At 34.5% G+C, this 6,425-nt stretch overlaps 1 non-coding gene across 1 annotated transcript; it reads left to right on the top strand.

Moving 5' to 3' along the window:
* Window positions 1–3,259: 3,259 nt before the first annotated feature.
* Window positions 3,260–3,366, top strand: LOC121225870 (small nucleolar RNA R71). Its single transcript, XR_005923773.1, has one exon. It is a non-coding gene; the product is annotated as a small nucleolar RNA R71 (small nucleolar RNA).
* The last annotated feature ends 3,059 nt before the right edge of the window (window positions 3,367–6,425 follow it).

The raw sequence follows: 6,425 nt of genomic DNA, 5'->3' as shown, positions 1-6,425 counted from the left end.
ATGAACGGAATTTGTCAAAAGCAAAAACTACAACAAATAGTCCTTTTCAGTTACCGTATAATTGAGTTGGGCTCCTGTCAAGGTTCTACTTGCATAGTAAATGAGGTGGAATACTTTATTTCTTCTTTGACCCGTCACAGCTCCAACAGCATAATCACTTGCATCTCACATCAACTCCAAAGGTGAGTCCCAATCAGGTGTAACAATTATTAGGGTTGTAATTAATTGATTCTTTAGATCTTTAAAAGCTTCCAAACATGCTTTGTTGAAATTGAACACTGTATCTTTCTCTAACAACAAACACAATGGCTTAGAAATTTTTGAGAAAGCCTTGATAAACCTTCGGTAAAAACTAGCATGGCCTAAGAAACTTCTAACTCCTTTCACATTAATTGGGGCCGGTAATGTTTTAATTACATCCACCTTTGCTTTGTCAACTTCAATTCCTTTCTTTGAGATCTTGTGACCTAAGACAATTCCTTAATTGAGCATAAAATGACATTTTTACCAATTAAGGACAAGATTTGTCTTTTCGCATCTCTTCAGTACCTGAGCCAAATTACTCAAACATATATCATAAGTGTTACCAAAAATAGAAAAATCATCCATGAAAACCTTGACAGAATTTTCAACCATATTAGTAAATATTACCATCATGCATCGTTGAAAAGTTGTAGGTGCATTGCATAAACCAAAAGGCATTCGCCTAAAACCAAACGTACCATATGGACAAGTAAAGGTTGTTTTATGTTGGTCTTCTGGGGCTACAACTATTTGGTTATATCCCGAGTAGCCATCTAAAAAACAATAGAATTCATTACCTGCCAGTTGATCTAGCATCTGATCCATAAAAGGCAACAGAAAATGGTCCTTCTGAGTGGCTTTGTTCAGCTTTCTGTAATCAATACACATTCTCCAACCGGTAACAATTCTCGTTGGAATTAACTCATTATGCTCATTTTCAACAATCGTGATTCCACCTTTCTTTGGCACACAGTGTACCGAACTTACCCACGAACTATCTGAAATAGGATAGATGATTCCTACATCTAACCATTTAATCACTTCCTTTCTCACAACTTCTTTCATAATAGGATTGAGCCTCCTTTGCCCATCAATTCGAGCTCTTTCACCCTCTTCTAAAATGATTTTATGCATCCAAAATTAAGGGCTTATACCTAGAATATCAGTTATGCTCCAACTAATTGCTTTCTTAAATTTCTTTAGAACAATAATTAATCGCTCCTCTTAATCTTTTGTCAGTTTCGCTGCAATAATCACAGGTAAAGTAGAACAATCACCTAAATACATGAATTTCAAATAGGAAGGAAGTACCTTTAGTTCGAGTTTAGGTGGTTTTTCGATTGACAACTAGGGTTGCACAAATTCTCTGACTTCCAACTCGAACGGTTCAAACTGTGTGGATTGAATATAATTTCTCGAATTGGCTTTCATCAAAGCCATGTTTTCTTCACTTTCTTCACCCTCCAAAGGGTCAAGATCTAAAGCTTTCTCCAATAGATCTTCTTCAAAATTGCTTTCCAACAAAACCAAGGTTTCTATCTCTTCCATAACTGAACACTCCTTTGTTGGATCAAGAAATTTCATTGCTTTAAGAATTTTAATGGTTACCTGATCGTCTTGAGCTCGCATGGTGAGTTCACCTTTCTACACATCAATTAACGTTCTTCCCGTGGCTAGGAAAGGTCTCCCAAGGATAATTAGTACTTCTTTATCTGCTTCAAAATCTAAAATAATGAAATCAACAGGACAAAATAAATATATCGACTCTTACCAAAACATCCTCGATCTTTCCTTCAGGATATGCTAAAGATCGATCCGCTAGCTAAAGCGCCACAGTTGTAGGTCTTACTTCACCTATTCCTAACATCTTGAAAATAAACTTAGTTATTAAGTTGATACTTGCTCCTAAGTCACACAAAGCTTTACCACAGTAAGATTCACCAATGTTACAGGGTATAGTAAAGCTTCTTAGGTCTTTCAATTTCGATGGCAGTTTGTTTTGCAAGAACGCAGTGCACTCCTTTGTCAAAGCAACAGTCTCATACTCACTCAGTCATTTTTTCTTAGACAGTATATCCTTCATAAACTTCACATAATTTGGAATTTATTCTAAAGCCTCCACCAACGGAATATTGATGTGTAACTGCTTCAGAACATTCAAAAACTTCATGAATTGCACCTCCTGTTTCTGCTTATGTTGCTACAATCTTTGGGGATATGGAGGTGATGGAACTTTTGGTTGAACCGGACAAATTTTCTTAGTAGGTAAATCTACATCCAAAGAAGAAGTTAAAATATCTGAATTCACTAAGTCAGGGTTTACCTTGTCAGACTTTACAGATTCTGATTCCTTTGGTGTAGGAACTTTAACCTCTGGTTGACTTTCCTCCTTTTCAGCATACTCATATTCGACATCAATCAATCGAGGTTCCAGAGTCTTACTACTTCACAATTCCACTACCTTGATATGTTCTTTACCTAAATTCCTTGGATTCTCAGTATCGCTCGATAAGGTTCCTTGCAGTTTATTACGAAGCTTCATAGCCAACTGACCTATTTGGGTTTCCAAATTTTCAGTGTTGCTGCTTGGCTTTGGATCAAAGCGTCATTCTTTTCCATGTATGCTTTCAACAAGTTCTCCAAACTATTTGATGCCTCAGGTTGAGCTGGGTTTGGAGCTTGCTGATTAAACCCTTGAGTTTGGTTAGGTCTTTGCTATAATAAGTTATTGTTCGGTCCATTTCCTTGGTTTCTCCAAGAAAAGTTAGGATGATTACGCCATGAAGGATTGTAGAAGTTGGACTGGGTTCCTTGTCCACTACTATTTTGATATTAGTTCCCCACATAGTACACTGACTCGGGATTTGATGGACAATTCTCAAAAGAATAACCTTACCCACAGTACACACAAGAAACTACTTCAAACGGACTTAGTCGCTGGGCTATAAAATTATTAGTACTATTAGCGGTTAATTATTTTAACATAGAGGAAATAGACGATACCTGAGCTGATAACGAAGTGAGGGAGTGAACTTCATGAACTCCGGCTACACTTCTTCCTGAAGCTGTTTGATTTGTTGGCCATTGATAGTTATTACTCGTGATCCTCTCGATGATCTCATAAGCCTCATTATAAGACTTAGACAAAATTGCACCATTTGCGGAAGCATCTACCATCAATCTTGTATGTGCATTGAGAACATTATAGAATGTCTCCAACTAGATATAATGAGGAATCCCATGATGAGGACACTTACGAAGTAACTTATTGAATCGCTCCTAAGCCTCATACAAAGACTCGACATCCAACTGTTGGAAATTTGTGATCTCGTTCCTTAACATAGCATTTTTTATAGGTGAGAAATACTTAACCAAAAATCTCTCTGCTAATTCTTACCATGTAGATATGGAACTTCGTGGCAATGAATTGAGCCATGCTCGTGCTCGATCTCTCAATGAGTATGGAAACAACTTCAATCTCAGTGCATCTTCAGTCACACCAGCTATCTTGAATGAATCACTCACCTCCATAAACAATCGGAGGTGGAGATGTTGATCTTACGTGGGCATACCACTAAATTGGCCCACCATTTGTAGCATTTGAAACATCACTGGTTTCAATTCGAACTAGGTTGCCTCAATATCTGCCCTTCTAATTCCTGGGTTTAACTCGCTAAAAAGTGGCACAACATATTGTCTGATGCATCGATCCCTACCATCGACAATGAGGATGGGATTTCCTACATAATCGGCTCCATTACCTTGGTCTTGATTTTGATTTCCCAGGTCCATGTCGACTTGTCTTTGAGCTGTTCGTTCATGTCTTCTTTGTCTGAAAGTTCACTCAATTTCAGGGTTTATAAAGAGTAAATCGATAATTTGGTCTATGCTCATAAACACTTGAGAAGAAAATCACAAAAATTCAAAAGAATAAGTTAATAATGTTAGAAATAAATCAAATTGACAATAAATAATTTTACGGAAAAAATGACCATGGCAACATTTGATAATCCACAAGCAGCGTACCAAAAACTTGTAACGCTCGGGTTTGTGCAAGTATACACAGTTGTTATCAAGTAATAAGTAAGTATTGAGTTATCGTCTCCACAAGGATTGTATTTGTGCTAAGTCACTTAATTTGTAAAGTTATATTAACAATTTGAAAAACAAAAACAAAATATAGTTGAGAAGTGGTATAAACTAGATGCAATGATCCCTAATGTAAATTATCCTAATATGTAGACTATATGAATGAAATAGATTTTAGCAAAACTTAACACAATTTGCAACAATTATAACATAAATAAACTAGGACAATTACTTTAATTAAACTTAATTTATTATCATCATGCTTAATAATATTCGAAAAAACATTCAATAGTAACTCGATCTTTCATGAGTTTGGAAACAAAATTAGGTCCTTTCGAAATCCTCTACTTAGTAAATACGCATTTTACTGATCCTTATTTACTAAGGGTTTCTTAGCATTCGTGTGAGGTAATAGGGACGTGTTAGGTTTGAAACAATTTAATCACACAAATCTAAAAACTATGCAGATAACAGAGCCTGGTTTGGGTTGTTATGCAACCTACAATTTAATCGGGTTAGGATCTAAATTGACCATGCACATTTCTATTATGCATCCATTAGCCATCTTCTGGTTAGGATTGCTTAGCTAATTTAGGTGCATTTCAATCACATATGAACGAAATACAAACTTGATTTTAATTGACAACATGATCGATTGTGGCACAAACATTATAAGCATGAATCAAATAAACATTATTTAATCAAAATAATCATCCTAGCTTAAATAAAATTAAGCTATCATTGTTGTAAACAAGAACAAAGAACACATAGCAAACATATTTATATTAAAATAAAGAAAAGAAAGATTAAACCAAATTCATAGTGGCTATCACCCAAGACTCTGACTGACAAGGCTCCTTCGCTTCTTTGCATTGCTCCTTTGCTAATGGTTCTCCAAGGTGGCCGACCAAGGGCTCTCTAAGAGGCTAATTTGCTAAAATCCTTACGCAAGGATGATGATAGGTGTGAGAGCTAAGAGAGTTGAGAGAGAGGATGAGAGATGAGAGAGATGATGAGATGAGGGATGATGGATAAAATGAGAAATGAGCTCTTATTTATAGATGAGGCAAGGGAGCTAGTTTGCTAAAATTAGGAGTGTGAATCCTTTGAAACCTCCTCCAAGAGTGGCCGACCATGAATTGAGAAAATGTGACTGATTTTTCCTTGATTTTTTGTCAATTTGAATGCCACAACAACTCAGGACTAAAACTCGGTCTCTAATAAATCTTCAAGTAAATCTCTAATTTCTTCAACTCTTCAAGGGCCTTGTATAATTAAATCAAAAATTGGTTTATAATTAGCCATGTGCAGCCAAAAATTGGGTTGACTTGTTCCCCACTTTGGATGGTTTTGCAATTAGAAGAAAACTCTCAGACGTGTCAAAAATAACAGATAGTTTAGAGGAGCAAATGAATTAATTTAAGCACTTTAATTAATCAATTTACTTAATTAATTAAACCCAATTTTATTAATGAAATACTTACAATGAATTATTAAAATATAAAATTATATTTTATTATTTAATTTAATCATGCATGGCCCAATTCATAGCTTAAAAATATAATATGCTTCAATTAATATAAAATAAGCCATTTTATGCATGACAACTATATAATAAAACATAAAATCACATTTTAATAATTTCTATGTTCTAATTTCATATTTTCACATATTTCATTAATTTATTAAACAATTACTTGGTTTTAACAATAATTTTAAGTAAAAAGATGATGAATTATATAGGAAAAATCTTATATTTTTTTCCGTTTACAGTAGACACTTATACTGGATTGTTAAGATGTTTTTGGGATTATTTTCATATTATGTATGTTTGGAAGCATGTAGACTTAAATATGGTATTTAGACTAATAATTTAGACATTTTGATGCTTATGTGACTAGGTGAATGAAGCATGATGTTTAGGAATAAATTTAAACGGTTTAAATGCTCTTATATGCTAAATTTTTGTAACCTAAAGCAGAGGTATCGATATTAGGGCTTTTAGAATGATTCCTCTGTATTTTCAAAAGTGCAAGGAGTCAAAATACGAATTTGGTATCAATACCTTCACTCGAGTTTCAATACTCTGGGGTAATTATCGATACCATGTGAAAGTTACTGATATTTTTTAATGTTTTGAAATTTGGTGAGAAACAAAATGCTAGTTTGATATCGATTTTCCAGGTGGTATCGATACCAATTAAAAGAAATATCGATACCATAGAGGCGGTATGGATACTTACATAACAATTTTGGGAAAATTTTCTAAGTGGTCTTAATGCTCGAGATATGTACATTTTATGTTTGTTTTT

The sequence above is a fragment of the Gossypium hirsutum genome, chromosome D13 (assembly GCF_007990345.1).
Source record: "Gossypium hirsutum isolate 1008001.06 chromosome D13, Gossypium_hirsutum_v2.1, whole genome shotgun sequence".
NCBI lineage: Eukaryota > Viridiplantae > Streptophyta > Magnoliopsida > Malvales > Malvaceae > Gossypium > Gossypium hirsutum.
This window is presented reverse-complemented; position numbering and strand designations above follow the sequence as displayed.